This window comes from Rhipicephalus microplus, chromosome 3 (genome assembly GCF_043290135.1).
Source record: "Rhipicephalus microplus isolate Deutch F79 chromosome 3, USDA_Rmic, whole genome shotgun sequence".
Classification (NCBI taxonomy): domain Eukaryota; kingdom Metazoa; phylum Arthropoda; class Arachnida; order Ixodida; family Ixodidae; genus Rhipicephalus; species Rhipicephalus microplus.
In genome coordinates this window covers 34,284,875-34,304,317 of record NC_134702.1, presented here as the reverse complement: position 1 = coordinate 34,304,317, position 19,443 = coordinate 34,284,875, and the positions used below count along the sequence as shown (strand labels likewise).

At 45.5% G+C, this 19,443-nt stretch overlaps 1 long non-coding RNA gene across 1 annotated transcript in view; it reads right to left on the bottom strand.

The window, feature by feature from the left end:
- LOC142803678 (uncharacterized) overlaps positions 1-19,443 on the bottom strand; it is a 354,643-nt gene that overhangs the window by 262,778 nt on the left and 72,422 nt on the right. The window lies entirely within an intron of this gene.

The following is a 19,443-nucleotide window of genomic DNA, read 5'->3' as shown; positions in this document are numbered from 1 at the left end:
TGTGATTGGCCACAGTTTTATTACACGTCACACGCAGTCACCTCTCCCAAAGATCGATGGCGGCAAAGCCTCTTGCACACGTGAGCTATTGTTCGGGCAGCAACTCATCACTTAACGACAGTGCCAATGGCTGTGGGGTTGTTCCAACACCTTTATTAATAACCATGTGAATGAGATCAGTAAAAACTGCACAGTGTTTCCGGAACAAAGAGCTCTCCTGAAGGGCTTACTAGACGAGCAATGAACGAGTGAATAGGCAGGAAGCCGCTGGTGACTACAATCGAGTATCGTACTTAACGCTCTAGTTGCTGGTCTCCATCAAAGGCCTTGGCATATAGAACAAGCACTGAGTTCACCAGAGACGTTGCCAAAAAAACTCGGCAACATCTCTGGTGGACAGTTCCCTCTATGACCTTCCATTTTTTAATCTTCACCCGACTATTCTTCTAAACGATTTATTCATCCTGTTTGATCTTCTAAACTGTCTTTCGCCAATTCAATTGCGTTCAGGAGAACGGCCTAGCCTTAGATTATTATAAGCTTGTTGCATTTTTGTAAGCAAACTATTGCTTTAGGAGCAGTTACAGGACGTGTGATTTCTGAGATAAATTTAAAAAAGCTATCCGGTTTCGAAGTGAGTTCACTTTTCTCTTTGCTGTCTCACAGCTATTCACCGCTAAAGAAACCTAACTGTAGTGTAATTCAAACGGCAAAACCCGGTCATTATTCATTGCTATGTTTTTTTTTCTTTTGCTTATGTGGCGCTCTGATTTTCATCAATATTCTTTTTGTAGCGTTACGGGACGTATAACTGCATGGTCTTCTCCAGCTCCCACCTATTTTCTTCAAGACTACAGAGTGTGTGATGCGGAGTTTATACAAAGCACTCAAAGCTGTTAAAGTAATTCCTACGATGGCGCTCGACTCTCATGATTGGAAACATTGCTCTGTATTGGGTAACGTCATTTCAACAGCCGTATCTTGAGCACGCTCTCAAGGCAATGTTCCTTATGTTCTCTTTTGCAGGCGAGTAGACATGCTGCCCTTTCCTATATAAAACAGCGAACCTTATCAGAGATTTTTCTTTCGTCTTTCGTCTGTGGTTGGCACTTACATATGGAGTAACGATAGCAGTCGTGTAATTTATTTATTTATTTGTTTATTTATTTATCTGCAATACCTACAGCGTCCGCGTGGGGCATTAGGGGGGAGATAAGACCCTACTAACGACAACCTATGACTCGGTAAGGGATGACGAAACAGTTATAAGGTGGAGCGCAATGTCATTTCTTATGACCATTATGAGAAATGCAGGATGAAGTTAATTTCAGGTCTAGCGGTTTCCATGGCATCAATTTTTCACAGGGTGGGTGCCCTGCCCAGTGACAATGTACTTTGTTCTGCCGAGCATCAGGCCAAAATTGCGCTTGTACCTATTTAACCGGTAGCCTGTAGGTACACGGTGGCAGCGATTTTCTTCTTTCCACAGCAGCGCTGGATGCTCAACTGTTTCACCAAGGCTGTGGTACAATAAGGTGCGACGAGAGGCCTTTGCAGAGCCCTATGGAGCCATAATTTGAGAGTACCGATGAACAGCTGAGTGCCATGTAGTTGTACTCCTCTACTGATTGGAAAAAACCGGCGGGTTCCCGGTCGGCATCGGGAATCTAACCCGGTACCTCCCGCATTTGAAGTGAACGCTTTAACCATGGAGCCACCAGTGCGGTATGTTCTCGCTACTTTCACTCAGCCGCAAAAGTAGCGAGAACGACAAGAAAGTTTCCACGCATACGTTGCCGGTAGTTCACGCGTAACGCTTCTTCACTCCTAGCTCATTACATAGGAATCGCGTGAAGGCGTGCTCCGAACAGAAGGCAAAGCACAAATGGTGGCTAAAGCTAGTCCACAAGCCAGGTCTAATGTACTCCTGCGACCGCGGTGGTTCGTGTTTTTCGCCAACAGGGGTATCCTAAGAGCAGCACTCTACTCTGCATGCCTTTTTGTGGCAGTACTTTCATCATTCGGATGCATGGTCGGATGGACACAAGGACAGACGCACGGACGGATGGACAGACGGGCAGGCTTGAACAGATTTCTGGAGGCCGACATAACCTTCTCCAGATGGTTGTGACTTCGCTGCATTTCCCCCGAAGAATACTGCCTGGAAGGAGCCACACGCCATACTTACTGCAGGCAGGCGATCTATAAAGCCACGATGAAGGGTGCCTGTTTGTTTTTGTTTTTTATGGCTACATTCTTTCATAAGACCTCCTGAAGCCGTAAGTTATGAAGTTTGAAGCGTACATGGAGTCTACAGGGCGAACGTTAGCCAGCACTTTAAGTAGTACAGGTGTAGAAAAGCACAACGCAACAAAGACCAAGTGCAGGTAACTCGAACTTCTCGTAGTTAGGAAAACAAAAGGTCGCTGCTAAGTAAGTGATTTCGGGGGCTTCTACGCGTTACTACACATTGGGAACCTTAATACAGGAAATTCGGCATTAGAATCTTATAAAGCAAAACCAGTTCATCGAGGAGACATTTAAGCCCATCTTCACAAAATTTGTATGCACGCTTTCTTCTTGTGGAAAAAATATAGCAACCGCATAGCTGAACCAACTTTGAAGCAAAAGTTCTGCAGCTTTTTCAGATGTAGGCGGAAATGTTGTAGGCCCGTGTGCTCAGATTTGGGTGCACGTTATAGAACCCCAGGTGGTCTAAATTTCCGGAGCCCTCCACTACGGCGTCTCTCATAATCATATAGTGGTTTTGGGACGTTAAACCCCACAGATAAATCAATCAATCAAAGTTCTGCAGCTTTCTTGGTTCTTCGTAATGACCAAAGAAAAAATGTGATTACCTGTCGTCCACTGGGAAGCGGAAAAAGATCGCCCTGTGTTCGTCTCCGAATGGTCGCACCCGCAGAAACGCAGCTCGCCTCCCGTTCTTTTCTCCGTTTTTCTTTCATTTCGAGCACATACGCACTCACAGACACCACAATTTTCCCCTTCAAGACGCACTAGAAATGTTTCACGTGCACTCAGTAAAAGGGGCGAAAGCAGACAAACAGAATGCCAACAGAAGAGATAAGACCGAAAGCGCCACCCGTCGGCGCAGTTAATCAGGTGACTAATAATACGGTGTTAAAAAAGGGGAGATAATCTAGAACACATTTTACTTCCAAACATAATTGCATCGCCTTAATTCTTTACTAGGTTTGAAAGATATAATCAAACGTTGCTGAATTTTTGCTTGGCTACGAGAATGATGGCCACGCTTTATTTCCAATATTGAAGCTAGCCGAAGTGTCTGGCCACTTCCGTAGGTTTCAGCCACTCTGCACATGACGCCATTGCACACATTTGTTCGTATCTGCTTCTCGCCGCTGATCCAATCAATGTGGCTTTTAAATCCGGAGCTCGTAACTTACCAGGCCACTTAAAAGGGCCATATAACGCTTGAAAGCATCGGTGCCGACTGCGTAACTCGTATTATCACTCACCAGAACGATACTTTAAGTGGAAATGACGCCGGAAGGATGCTGCCATATGATTGGATAAATGTAAAGTTAATTGTGATTGCCTCATTGCACAAAAATTGAGATTATTATAGGATTTAGTTTTTCATTAGCACGACTTTTCACTCAAAGCGACAGAGAAGAAAGCTCTCCGACTTTTCCTGCTTGAAAACTGCAAAGCTGGTCAAAGAATGCGCCGAACACCATGTACTGGAGGAAACGCGCTGGTAACGCTCCGGGTGCACATATTTGAAGAAACTTAAAAATGTGAGATCGTTGATATATAAACGTCTTTGCAAAATAAAAGATCAGTAAAGCTGCAAAACATTATAGAAGCGTTCGCGAACTGGCTCGTTTCGCACGTGTCATTCCCTCTTCAAGTACCACATTGTTTGTAACCATAGCAATGGCATCCTTGATACGCTGGAGGTAACAGTCAATTTGTCATGCGAGCTTCCTGTATGTTAGGGCTTTGATGTCTTTTCATTGGGCAGCCTCCCGACGTCAGAGGGCTTGGGAAACATGGTATGGTTGGCCCGCGAAAATCGAGTTGAGGATAAGCATCCATTTCATTGTATTTTGATATCTCTACGCTGAATAACTGTGCACTGCGTGACACTATCGCGGCCGTTCTTGCAGCACTTATCTCTTAAGCCGTCAGTGTATGCGACCAGCCAGAAAAACATGTAAAACTATGAAGTCGGGAAAAATGTTAGACGGCCCCTTTAATAAGCTTGAAAAGCAATGTCGAGCAGTACCACTGCGCTAGCAACAACTGGCAGCATCCACGGTGCATTCTTTCGCAACAACGCTCGGAATGCATCTGTGGTGTGTCACGGTGTAGCTTTTGCTGACTAGAAATTATTCATACTGAACAAGGAGCCCTTGTGCCGAAGCGTCCTTGCCACCATCGCTGCCAAATATGGCAACAAGGGTGACAACCACCTTCACCCAGATACTGTCTTTCACCAGTATAGTACGGCCGGGCGAGCCTCACGCCCAAACTTGAGCTTGAGTTCTTTTTATGCCGTGTAATCGCAACAAATACAAACCTAAATTAACAACGTGAGAAACTGCATTTTATTGAAGTAAGAGCGGTGAGTGGCCTCGGCTGTACAAATACGTAGTACGTTGATACATGTTCGCAAACAGCTCAAAGGGACGACGGATAAGTACATTTGGTGTCCATTTCAGTCTGTTGCATAATAATGAGTGCGAGTTCTCGGCTCACGCACCTCGGAGCATGCTCAGTGACAGTAAAGGAATAAAAACGAAAAACAACACTAATGCACACCTTCCCGTCACAACACTAGCATAGAGTTGGCGTGGGTAAACAGACTTACCAAGCAAATGTGGAACATATCTCGTTAGTGCGGACAGTAACATGATAAACTCGGGTCCTGCAAGGCCTATCACTACGACAGCCGAGAAAAAAAAAACATTCTTTAGTTCTTGCGCCAACGACGTAACTCTCATTCCATCACGCCAGCTCTCGCATATTGTATTACGTGTGTGTTTTTCTTCGTTCGAGTCAAGATGACATTGAAGCAATGTGTCGTTCTTTCTTTCGTGAGTGAGAAAGTGTGTTTGCATCACACGTTGCCAGGAAGGGGAGACGGCAAAGTAAGAGACCTAGAATAAGTTAAGCCCAAAGGGAAGGGGGGGGGGGCAACTACAAACAACTACAACCTGCTCTAAAGGTACAAGGAGAACTTCCAAGCAGGCACACTATAGTGAACGCGTGATCTGCACTCGTCCACGCTCGATCCTTAAGTTGTTTATCGAGCAAGCGCATTTCTGAAGCGTATACGGAGTGGTCGTTGCGTCACTGGTACGAGAGAACCTTTCTCTCTCGTACACGGAATGCTTGTAGGCATTTCCTCGCCATTTCGTAACCCTGTTTATGAACCATTGGTAGCTTATGCTCATCTGTAGCTCCAAGTTCGGTACTTTACTTAATGAGAGGAACGCCGTGTTAAACGAGCATGCAGAGAAACAAGCCTTAGAACAGCAAGTTATTGCGGACACCGAGGTTGAAAGAGGGAATGGGGAAGTGAACCCAATACTTTCAACCCAATAGCAAAAAAAAGGCTAATAAAGCAGTTGTTCTACAAGGAGTCACAGCGGAGACAGAAAAACTTTTCTCGGCTCACAAGAAAAGCACCTTCTATTAAGCTTTATCACACGCAGAGTGCTCGCTGGTAATGTGCCCTCAGTTACGGATCACTTATCATTAGATTTGATTGATTGATTGATTGATTGATTGATTGATTGATTGATTGATTGATTGATTGATTGATTGATTGATTGATTGATTGATTGATTGATTCATATGAGGGGTTTAACGTCCCAAAACCACCATATGATTATGAGAGACGCCGTAGTGGAGGGCTCCGGAAATTTCGACCACCTGGACTTCTTTAACGTACGCCCAAATCTGAGCACACAGGCCTACAACATTTCCGCCTCCACCGGAAATGCAGCCGCCGCAGCCGGGATTCGATCCCGCGACCTGAGGATTAGCAGCCGAGTACCTTAGCCACTATACCACCGCGGTGGGGCTATCATTAGATTTAAACATGAGGAGTGTTCAAATCCGTTACCTAGGACTGCTCAATTTCGCGGCAAAGAAATGAATGTCGCAATGCCTTCGTGTTGTAATAGTGCGTCGATCAGGTTAGTGGCCAGGAAGCTTTTTCGAGAGGAAGGGGGGGCGCATACTAAAGTTGTTGTCATTTTCTGAAAAAAAGACATTTTTGGTTCAATATATACCTCCCTGCATGAGCACATCGGGGCTAGATCAGGGGTAGGAGGGTGGGGGGTGGCACGCCTTTTCTGAGGCTACGAGCCTGCCGTTGACCTTATAGATAGACGTGCAATGATAGCAGTGTACAGAAGCAAAGCTTAGGGCTTTTATCTTTCTTTTTCTTCAGAACTCATATTTGTATACGGCATGAGCGCAGACGACAATGCCCGGATAAAGAGATTGTCCTCATTACTACAATAAAGGCAACACACGAATTATTCTCGTGTATAAGTGCCAGAAAATGGCCTGTGCATCATCGCGAATTATTTTTCTCTCGTTGCCTTCAAATGACAATACGCAATTGTGCAGTAGTAAATGGTAAAATATAAATGAACGGATAAACGTTAGCGCAGCATGGTACTAGTTCACGATGAAACAAGAACATTTTATACGTAACACAATTCATGAATTAAGGCAATCAACGCGATGCAACTAAATCACGCTAATTTGGTTTAAAACGTTGTCAATATAATATTTAGTTACTGGATATGCGCGAACTAGCCTACTCGCTCAATATTGCGATCGGTGGGGATGCTCCACGTGAAGAAAACGGTAAATGTTACAGCTGTTCAGGTAGCTCCATTCAGCTATCCACAACGTTATCTTTCCACCTTAGCGGCACCTAAGTCTCGACACCCTAATGACAACGTTATCTTGCCAAGATAGTGGTGCCTGCACATCATGTCACTCACTTTGATACCCTCCTCTAAACAAACATGTTAATTCGTAACCCCTTGTTTATACAAGGAATTATACATTTTTATTTAAGATGTGCCGGAAAATCGAAAGCTGTTGGCATTGTGTAACAATGATTATGATGCTCGGATGCTTACCCGAAGGTCGAGGGTTCGATTCCGGCCGCAGTGGTCCCATACTGATAGAGGCAAGGTGCCGGAGGCCCGAGTGTTGTGCCATGTTAGTGCACGTTAAAGAACACCACATAGTTGAACATTACGGATCCCTCTACTACGGCGTCTCTCACAATCGTATGTTCGTTTTGGGACCAATTTGATATTACACTATATGTCAAAGAGCTAGTAATCTTTGAGATTCGAGCGAGAACTAGTTTGTTAAAGTTTAACTATTGCAATCTAAAGCTGCATCCATTGAACAGAGAGTTTAGGTCGTTCATGCAACTCTCTTGGTCTTTTGTGTTTTTTAATCCTCTATTAACGAATACACCCATCTTTCAAAGCTTAAGGGAAGAGATGTGAAATGATGAAATTATTTGATTTGTGAAAATACCAACTGAGGAAAACTGATTGAAACTATCCTGGAGAACTCCCAATGTTACAAGCAGAACCTCGGAAGTGCAGCTCTCGACTTGTAATATTTTCTGCGAGAACTAGCCATACTGAGACAAAAAAAAACTGAAAGGTTTGTTTATAAATGAAGGAGGATTACTTTATACCAGGTGAACACATGCGGCTAACTAGAGCCCAGCAACTAAACTTCTTGCTGGTAGAAATTGAATGCTTGAAATGAAAAAAAAAATTGTAGCTTTAGTGGTCGAGTGAAAGAGCGAATAAAAAGGTTGGCTCTTTAAAAGACATGCCTTAAAACTCACGTCAAGCATTCACGTCACTCACATCAAATGGTGTCATAGCTTCAAACACCAATATACATTGCTCAAGCTTTGATTTATATCAACACAATAAGCACCACTTCTGTGAAGACACGTCTCACGTTCGCGTTATACCGATTTACACGACGCAGGGATCAGCCATGTTTGTAGGAAGCGAAGCTCCTTAGGGCCTGGGCTAGTCCCTCGTCATCCATCGAAGCCATAGCCCGTATAGCACTTGGAGTTCTCACTAGATGGCGGTGCGGCGCTCGCTCCCCTGCGATGCGTAGTCTCTAGTAGATGCGTGCTTTAGTGTGATATTAGAAGGCCGGACGGATGGACAGGCGGACGGGCGGGTGGGTGGAGGGACGGATGAACAGACAGAATTCACGGAGGATTCACGGTTTACCGAGGTACCTCCGGAGCATCGCCCACTCACCCTCATTCGCCCCGTGGATATTCTCTAATATATTTTCTGTTCTTTCGCAGCATTTCTGTGCGACATTCTCAGGCAGAAAAAATGCGACCTTTTCAATTATTTGCACAATATTTTTAATGTTCACACAAACATCATCGCAACACTTGTGTGAACGCGTTAAATTTGGGCCCTTAATCATGTGCTTTCTCAAGATATGTCACACAGGCCCGTTATTTGAATTAGAATGCTTCTTTTTTTTTTTCACAGCAGTAAACTAGGCCCCGATATCTACTAGGGGTAGTCGCCTTTTGTTATTTTTAATGAGTGTAATACAAATGCGATAATTTGTGCAACTGTTATATACGAAATGATGCAGTGATGAAAAAAATCGTCCTCTTGTTCACAGCTCCAATATTAGAGATTATGACGGCTTAGATTACGACGACATTGGCTACAATTTCGGTGGGTCGTGGTTGAGAGAACAAAGTCAAAAAGCACCGTTTTTCTCCCTGCAATTATTTACACCTCATGAGACCACGGTGCTGAAAAGAGAACTTTGTTAAAAGAAGAACATTAACTGAAAACATGTGGTAGCGTGAATTCTTCAATTCCAGGTGCTTATTATACATTGTTGTGGTTTTACGTCCCAACGCCACGGCAGGATAAATACATCGTAGAAGAGGGTTTCGGAAATTGGGAACATGTGCACCTGTGGTTGTGCACCCATTGATTGATATGTGGGGTTTAACGTCCCAAAACCACCATATGATTATGAGACGCCGTTGTGGAGGGCTCCGGAAATTCCGACCACCTGGGGTTCTTTAACGTGCACCCAAATCTGAGCACACGGGCCTACAACATTTGAGCCTCCATCGGAAATGCAGCCGCCGCAGCCGGGATCCGAACCCGCGACCTGCGGGTCAGCAGCCGAATACCTTAGCCACTAGACCACCGCAGCGGGGCGTGGTTGTGCACCCAATTCTGGGCAGATTCATGAGCCTCTCAGCGTTATGCCTCTATCGGAATAGAGTTTCTAGTCGGTGAACAAGTAAATGCCTTCAATTTCGAGGGCTGTATTCACTCGCTGAATATTTGCTTCTCAACCTAATGGTCGCACCGCTAAGGAAATTCCGTTTCCTTCTCGTATGCGTAGTCATAAGTCGGTAATCGTAATCCACACAGTCAAAGATTCCACCATTTTTAAGTCTTTCAATACCTTTTGGAATGAATGGTTAAATTAGGGAGCCTTCGTGTGCGCGCCTCCATGTATCGGAGGCACCCTAGTTTATATTATCTGGCTAAGTAAGGCCCGTCCGTTGGGAAATGGAGCGAAGTTACTTTAGAGAGCTTCGTTCTTAAAGGCAAAAACACAGACACGTTCGCCTAAGGCGGCTCCTCAATGACGTGCCAGGACTTTTTCAGCCAACGTTCCACCGCATCACGTAGGAATCAAAGGATGTAAAAACTAACGTTTATTGTGGTTTATGACGTTTGTTATCACCGCCAGTTCGCTCTGTGCAGAACGTGCCGTGAGTGCGAATACGGAAAGTGGCGACGTGCGTTGTGAATTTATTCAGCTACAAAAAACCCTCGAGCTCCTCCGAACGCGACTCCAGAAACTCATTTTGAACATTGAATTGCTATTCTTTGTTGCCATCTTGCTTACGTTGTTGAAGCTGTCAGGCATTAGTTTTTGTGCATGCTGCTTGCGATGTTCTTTTCTTTGTGTACATCGATTGGCATTGCTTTCTCTAGGATACTTTTATCTTGTACTCCTCCACATGTATAATTTAAGTAGTGGAGCAGAGTTCATGTTGCATCGTCAACGCTATCGCTTCTAGTCCACGTTCCTCTTGACTAGCACAGAAAATGGTCACGTTTTAGTGCGACCGCAAGCTTGCTGATTTGCATTCCTTTGCTGACCCAGTGCAATGTAATATTACGCACACATAAGCCATTCGCCGGAGCACTTGAGTGTATTTGTGATTAAGTAAATATTAAAAAAAGAAATACGCAGCTCGCGCTGACTTGTCAATTCTGCAATACGCACTGTATCCACGCTGATTTTAGAAACAAAAGTTCTTCCATCGCGAACACTGTCTTAGTTTTTCCTTCCTGTTAACCACTCGACACGAAGCAAACCTGCAGAGATTATTATGTTTCAATAAGATATCAACCATTCATGTTTGCGCATGTTTTCGCTGCAGAAAACAACTCCATCGATTTTTATGCTCCCCCTCCTATTAGAAAGTATAATAAATAGTCTCTGATGTTTAGCGTGGAGGGCTCCGGATATTTCGACCACTTTGGGTTCTTTAACGTGCACCTAAATCTAAGTAGACGGCCCACGAGCATTACTTCCTCAATGTAAATCCAGCTATCGCTGCCGGGATTCGAATCCTCAAATTGTGGTTCAACAATGGAGCATTTTAACCACTAGACCACCGTAGCGGGTGTACTTGAGAAACATTTTTCAACTAAAATCACAATATTTTCAAGTATGAGAAAATTTATTATGTTTCCGCTTATTTGGGAATTCCTTTGTGATGAGTATTGGCTTATTTGCTCGATAGCATTCGGCAACACTGTCAATACCCTCCAATGGGTGCGCGCCATGTGCTGAGGTCAAGACAAAGAAGAAGAGCTGAGCACGAGCCGTTGGCGCAAGCTCCGCGTTTCTTGTCTTGCTTTCGGTCGCCGGCCTTCAGCGTCCATCGACCTCAATTTCAGGTGCTACTTTTCGTCGATAAACGTTGTTCAAGAATTCGCCAATCACCTGTCTTTCAGAACAGGCCGCCTCCTAGATGGCCACCCTCCATCGCCAGGGCGACTCCACTGGCCAGGTTCGACATCGTCAACTGCTGCACCAGCAGTTGACCCAACTCCACCACGCTGAAAGCCACGCTCAACCAGCTAACAGCCAAGAGGACGAGTGCAGCCAGTGGGGTACCCACGACGAACATCCAGTGGAACACGTGACGGGACTATTAACGCGGCCTATCGTGGCTCAACCACTCTTCAACGCTTCAACTACGAATGCAGCCGTAAACCATCCCGTGCTTCCTCAGTATGAACCATTATTCGTTCCTGTCGTGCAAGATCAATGTGGGTTCGCGGGGCCAGAATGTATTCACTTCATGGAGTCCTCGACGTTGTGGAACCTCTACGGTAACCAAGGTAGAGGCGAAGGACAGCGCTGCACTGGCGAACCGCACGAAGAGACCCGTGAGAACGCACCGCAGCACGATGTCGGCGCTGAGGAAGATCACAGCGACGTGCACCAGAACACTCGGGCTGAAGATACTATTTAGCACGAGCACTACGGTCAGCTACTCAGGCTTGGGAACCGTGTTCATTAGAGGCATTCTGCTCAAGTCAACATCTCTGTGCACGGCGCCGTGGGGTTGGTCAAGTTTCGCGAACACTGCACCACAATCATTAACAGTGGTCTAGAGTGCAGCGGCGTCTTCCATCCGTGTCGTTGCGTGGTGCAGGAAGGGAGAAAATTCATGTCACCACAGGAACCCGACTTGCCCAGATCTAGATCCGTGGGGTGACTTTCGCTGCGGCAACCACAGACTAGCCTACCTGGTTGACGCGTCGGGAACGAAGTCGACTGTGGAACAGCCTCATGATGTTGTCGATGTTGCAGCCTCACAATGTTCTTTGCAGTGCCTGCGTTCATAATTTACTATAATTTATCTCGCTATGTAGTTTCGGAGTTGCGGTACAATTATTTTGTCTTAATTGTAGCCTATATTTACTACACTGTTATAATAAAAGTCTTCACAATTGCGGCTTGGACAACTTTCTTTATGCTGGTTAGAAAGTTGTTAAAAATTTTGTTGACACCCTTGAACGTACATTGCATTAGTGAAATGAATTTGTTGGTGGGCTTGGTGTATTAACGGCAATAATGTGACGAGATAGATTGTCGTAATACTTTTGTCCTAGTAACAGCTTGTCTTAATGACTCGCTTGAATAAATGTAGGTTAAGCGGCTGGCGTGACTACCGCAATATGCGTAAAAAAGCAGGAAATGCGAATAATAAACATCTCGATGTAATCAAAACGCAGCCTGGGTAAGCGTAGTATGTTCGTGCCAAGCACAGGGAAATCTAGTTTAACAGGTGACTGGGCGCGGGAACCTTTTATTAGAGGCGAAGCTCCTTGTGATCTGGGGCGATCTCTCCTGCGTACCCAGCATCGTCTCCCTTGCCATACAATAGATGGCATTGTATAGATATGTCTTTGGAATGATATCACTGGATGGCTTTAATGATTTGTGTATAGTTGACGATTTCGTATAGTTTACGGACAAACAGACAGACACACAGACAGAGACATACTGACAGACGGAAGCACGGACAAACGGACGGACGGGCGCATGCTTCGCCCCGCTCATCATCATTCAATCCGTAAATGTGCTTTGAATTTTTTCAACGTACCTGTTACATTCGCTTAACCTATAAGCCATGGGGCGTAGCTAAAAACTCGTTTGGTCACGTGCGCTTAGTGTCACTGCGTACGGAAGAGCTAAAATACCCGGATAATCAATATTGCCCGGAATATGCCACAACATACATCACATGGTTCAGCTATAGATTAAAATATAATTTTCAAAGCAAATCAGACGAGGACAAGCAGCGTTCAGTTTGTAATGGCCGATGACTCATAGTAGATAGTAATTTCATTTCATTAATTGGATCCTTAAAGCCCGAGGGCATTACATAAGGGGGGGGGGCAAAAAATACGCTGTGAGTGTTTATAATTCAAGTTGAACAAATTATTATAAACAGTACAGTTCTAATATGGTAGTTTGGTCAAAAATGACAACAAAAATGAATCAAATAACACACAAAAGAAACGCTTTGGTTTCTTTGGCAAAAGAAACGGTTTGGGAATGTAACTAGACTGACCACCTTTTGCAAAACACACTGAGTACAAACAAAGGATTTCATCGTCAACGGCAGCCGAATGCACGTCTCCCCGAGGTCAAACGTATAGCCGAACATTTATTTTGTACCCTACTTATTCTTAAATGCACCTACGGTGCCATCGTAATTTCTTTGTCGCAGGCTTTTGCTCGATCACTGAATTAATTCATATTATCTAAGCTTCCCGACAACAGTGTAATCATGTTTCAAATACGGAGCGTGTGTACTGAAGCTTGCTTCTCGTTCATCGTGTGACACTGTAATTTGTAGATATTTAAGTCGTTGCTTCACCACTGCGGCAAGACTGACTTTTTTTGTTTACCCTTCAGCGGAATTAGGTTAGGCTGCTGGTCGTCGTGCTTACCAACGACTTCATATTAGCTCTCACGTTTCTCTCGCGGTGGCCGCGTATACTCGCTCCCATACCGTGCCGCCCCTTTAGTTCTTCCTTTCAACGTGTGGCGGCGACACAATCTGCGTCGCACACTATTTTACTCATTCAACCACATGGTAGCAATGCATGACACGCAGACGTCTTCGCTGTCATCAATGGTGCGCCTACTTGCCGTAGCGCTTAGGGAAAGAATGGCAATTGTCTTTCTCAGTGCGTCCAAGTACCAGTCTAAGCGTCGTACCAGCCTCAGCGAAGGCAAACAAAAATAAACCTTAAAGGCTAATTTTCGTGGCAGTGCGGAGAAACTTGTGCTCCGGCGCACTTAAGAACTTCACCCTTATCAGCATATTATGTAAGGCTGCTGGTGCTCTTGATGCCTGCGGTTCATTTCTACGGAGCCTTCAAAAACTTTAAGCAGCTGTAGAATACCACGTGATCAGCAACGTAGGCAACTTACACGGCATGCAGGCACAAGTTATCGCATACTTATAATTAGTCTGTTTCCTGAATGATCAAGTCAGGGTGACGATATGTCGATTTAGTTAGAATGTGGGCAGCTTAAGATAAAAACAGGTGGGCCAGTAAGGGATGACGGTGGTGTTTATTATTGACAAAGCAACAAACAACAAAATGCCTCGTTAGTTGTCTGGAATGCCGTGTAGGAACCTATTCTAAGCTCGCATTGATGCCCACGTGTGACTAATGGACAGGTGGCGCCTCTATGAGCCCCGCGTGAGTAGATGATTACATACCGACTCTTTTTTCTGCTGCAGTAAGCAATTTCATGTCATTGTGAGCGTTCGTGTTGTCCTGTTGTAATGGTGATGGAGCAAGGCAGCCACCAGTTGGACCGTACCGTTGGACGTGGGTCGTCGAAGCATGGGTGACACAGAATGACAACTTGGTGAAGGGAAAAAGAGTGGGACGGAGACCGCGGAGAAGCAGAGGTTTGCGCATCGGGAGCATCTTGCGTGTCGCGTTGGTAAGCTTCAGGCGACGTGTGAGGAGCACGGTATAGACTCCGAAGCGAGTACTGATATCTTTCTGCCTCAGGGTCCACAGTGAAGCATCGATGACATAAGCGTGCGACGTGATCTGGAATTCCGCAGGTGTGGCAGATAGGCCAATTTGCAGCAGTGCACCAGGGATTCCCGTAATACTGCTGTGTAGGCGAAAATGGCATCATGCACCGTCTTTCATGTTGCGGAGGCGACACTAGCAAACGAAGCGGTGGCCTCGCAGCAGCAGCATAATAAGTCAGTGGTGCCGCGACAGGTGTTGGTGGAGAGGCAGACAACAGCAAAGCCTCGTACACCTGCTCCTGAATAGCCTGTTTTATCGCTGGCGCTAGGCAGTTTATGACTACTTCACTGGTCGGCTAATGCGACGGGCAAAAAAGCCGCTGAGCCACTTTTTTGCTAACATACTCCTTAATCTCCGCTAGTAACTGCAGGTAGTAGACCACAGACATTTATTACCTCAGAGTAGTAAATGTCTGTCGTTTACTATTTCCGGTTACTACTTAGGTAATGAATGTCGTGACAGCACTTTACTACGTCAAAAGTTAGTAGGTAGCACTTTTTTAAGAGTGTATGTGATATGAACTGTGAAGGTAATACGTTCAGAAAAAAAAACAAGGGCCATAAAGACATCACGAATTTGTGGTGAGAATGTTTTGGTGTAGATAGTAAAATGAGCGAATCATTCCAGACGAAGAGGAAGAAGACAAAGATGGATGAACCGGAAGATTAGATCGTTCAAATGAAGCATAATTGCGTAAGACACGTCCCTGCTGTATTCATGAAATGATGTCGGAGGAGGCTCTGAGGGCGTGCTTAACGTCCTTTGCTAATCTTCACCTAATGGGATCGTTAATCCTCTTCAATCGACGCAACTCAACTCCCTAAGGTCCTTTTAAACTCTAACGTTGCTTGACGTCCTCGATAGAATACTGATTACTCCAACTGTAATCGAAATAATGCAACTCTAAGGAATTTTCTCATCGATAGGTATGTATTGCAACGTCATTGGAGTCTAAAATGTAACATTCATCATTAGCCCAGAGCTTGCACGTTGAGTCTCTGATAAATGAGATATTGATTATCCCGTCAAACTGCGTAATGTTGGAAGAAGGTTGCCGGTGAGCAACCATGCACTGGGAGCCTCGATGATAAATCGTGCTCCGTGTTTTCGCAAGCAGTGGGCTACACCGAGCGTGATTTCCTCACGACCTCACCAATCTGCTTGAACGGAGCGAACGTTGCGGCTTACTGGTTTGTACAATTAGCAGGAGACGTATTCGCCGGCCTCTTTCAGGATCGCTATCAGGAGGTGTGTGTTGGCGAAATTTGCGTTATGTCGACTAATAACGTGTGAGTTGAAAGTAGAAGTGCCTAACGTCATGATCGATTTGTGTTAACCGTACCTATACCTACAGAATTTGGATATTCTGTACAGACAAGTGAAAAAAAAATGCCCTTGCGCTTTGTTATGCATTAATTTCGGGTTGTTTCGGATGCTTAGCATAGAGGACGACGACGAAGTGCAAGTGTGGTGGAATGCTGAATGTTTGAGTTCCATATTTTCTATGAATAATTTTCATTTCGCCTATCAAGCGCGGTCTCCTGCAGGTGTGCGATGGAGGTAGAGCCCTACAGAAGACTACCGGAAACCGGAATGACCACGGGTGTTGCTTCCAGGAAGCGCTATAGCTGCGAGAGTGGCACTGACAGTGATGACACAAAACCCTTCAACGTCAGCAGTGATGAATCAGGGGACCACAACTTCGAGCTCGTCAGAAACCACAAGCGAAAGAGAATTTCTGAGCACACACCCAATTCGAGTGAGCCCCACATGCGATCTTCACGGAATACCGAGGTAATAACTATCCTTTTCATGCCAGTTTTCGCCAGTGACAACATGAGATGCCTTAACCAGCAAGCCGTATCAGTACAGCTAGAGGCACTGGTGCCGAACGAAGTAAAGGAAGTAAGAGTGAATAGCCGCAAGCAAGAACATCCTAGCGATTGACGTCAATCAAGTGACTGCGCTTAGCAGATTGCGTGAAGTAACGGAACTCAATGGGATGGAAGTCCGCTCTCATATACCACTGGGCAAAGAAGTGAGCACTGGGGTGATATATGATGTTGCCGAAGCCATTACCAACTCGGACCTACTAGTCTTGATTAGGCAGGCTTCGGAAGATGCCATTATTAAAGTATATGTCGTATCGGGACATCACGATGCGTAAGAATTACATTTAAGGGCGAATCACTTCCATCGCATGTAAAAGTGGGCCCCTTCCGACACGCAGTTCGCCCTTTTTTACCGAAACCACTTCAGTGCTGGAAGTGCATGAAGTTAGGTCACGTAAATTGTGTGTGTGCGAACTCTACTATCTGTTCCCGATGCACTGGGCACCACAACAAGGACACGTTCCAAGGCCACGACTCTGAAGTGCTCAAAATGCGATGGGCCACATGATGCCTCTTCTAAGGACTGACCTTTTATTCCAAAGGAGCTAACAATACTGGAGAAAAGGGCCAGAGATGACACCTCATACCGAAAAGCAGCTGCATCCATTACGTGACGACGGTCCCATCGCCGGCACTGCGCTAAAGCCGCCAAAACCTCGTCGCCTCGCGAAGCTCGTCCAAAACCACCTCCACCTCCCTCACTTTGGCCAAGCACTGTCGGTTCCAAGAACAAAGGCGCTTCTGCTAGCAGTGTATCTGACACTTCGACCTTATTACTCAGTCAGAACGCAGCCGTTTTAAAGGAAAATGCTGCCTCTACCAGCAATGCAGATGACGCTTGGCCTGAACTCCCAAAGATAAATGCGCCTGATGAGATGCATCAGACTTCAACAGTTAGGGAGACTTCATTGGTATTTCATAACTTGGCGAACGAAGGACAACTTATCGGCATGGTTAGCACCCTGGTCAGTGCAATGCGCATGCTACTGAGCAAGATGCAGACACCAACAGCTCAAAGCGTGTTTCAACTGCTTGACCCCATCACTCCAATTCTCGCAAGCCTTCAGAAGTCTGCTGCCTGAGTACGCAAGCGGCACCATCATGACTTCCCCATCGGCAAGATTATGGGTGCATGGAACCGCGCATACAAGTTAATGCAAATAATGTGCTCAATTGATTAAGACATGGATGTGACTCACCGTCTGTCATGTTAAGCACATAACTGCCGTTTTGTCGATGGCATGGGTGACATTTCTCTCCTTCTCTCTCTGTCTAACTTTTACTCCCCTTACCCTCTCCCCAGTGCAGGGTAGCCTACCAGGCTCAGCCACGGTTAACGTCCCTGGCTTTCTTTCATCCTTATTCTCTCTCTCTCTCTCTCTCTCTCTCTCAGGTTGTCTGCACGTGCGTGCTAGGCTGATTTTTACGATTCCTTATTATGGACACTTTTGTTCCTTTTTAAATTGGCGTCTGTAAATATTGGGCTCTTAATTCACTTGGCGTTCACTTTACCACTATAATAAACATTGAAAGTGAAGCCACTGTGAATTAGTAGTTTAGTCCATGCAGTATATGACTTATTAAACCCAGCACCTGTATAAAAAGGCAGCTTGCTCGTACAAATAAAGTTGTTGGCTCTCAAAAGCTGAGAGAAGGTAAGAGAAACACCAGGTTAAAGAAGGCCAGCTTTTACTTATGAAGAAGTATCACCAGCATGGTTTAAGAAACGGGATGAAAGGCGGAATTACCAGTATGTGTTAACGTTGGCACAGGTGAATCTGAACGCAGTTCTGAAACACACCATGGCATGGGCGAAAAAACGAACAGAAGGAATCCTATTTTTTGCACGAATGGTGAGGCTCTAAAAATTTCCACCAAATTCCGTAGCCATGTGAATAAACCTGTCCGCCCCATTATGTCTTGCTCTTCGAATAGGTCAACATTAATGTACCAGAACATCGCACACCTATTCCTGAGTGTACATAAGCATTTATAGAATTGGTGCTTTTAGATAGCCCGAAAAATTCCTTTAAACTTCAAAAGTTTTTTTCATCAACACAAAAAAGATAGAGGCTAAGGAGCTAACAGTGAAGGCACGCGCAGTGTGCTCAAAGAAAAAAAAATTGCCCGCAGCTTCCCTCGGGGGAACACTGAGGAGGATGCGGAGCATATAATTAGTCAACGGGGTGTTAAAGTGCGACTTACTTGGGTCGATGGCTAAATTGGTTGACGTGGTTGTGAAATGGGGTGTTAAATTGCGACTTACTTGGGTCGATGGCTAAATTGGTTAACGTGGTTGTAGGAGGGGGTGTTAAATGAGTGAACACGTACACACGTATGCGAAAGGGCGGCGCTGGTCGAAGGGACGTCAATCATTGTGTTTGTGAATTCGTTGGAATTCATTTCACCGCGACCTTGGACGTCGACGCGCCGTACAAACCAACCGACGAGCGGCAACTGAGCGAGCGAGCGCCGACCTTGAGTATATATACAGCGCGACGGCGCATGCACTGTCAGCTGTTGAATGTTCTCGAAGCGCGACGCCACATGCGCGTCCACTGGAGAATCAGGAGAATTGTAGATGTCGAACGCGGTGTGTAGAGGAGGAAGGGTGCACAGATGGTGGAGGAGTGAAGCGCGCGCGGTGTGTAGAGGAGGAAGGGATGCACAGATGGTGGAAGAGTGGGCGACGGCGCGACGGCGCATGCGCGCGCGTCAGCTGTCGAATGTTCGAGAAGCGGTGCGGACGGCGCGGACGGCGCACTACAAGGCGCGAGTATAAGATGCTTCCGCATCTAAAAAAGAAAAACTAAATATCGAAATAAGACATACTT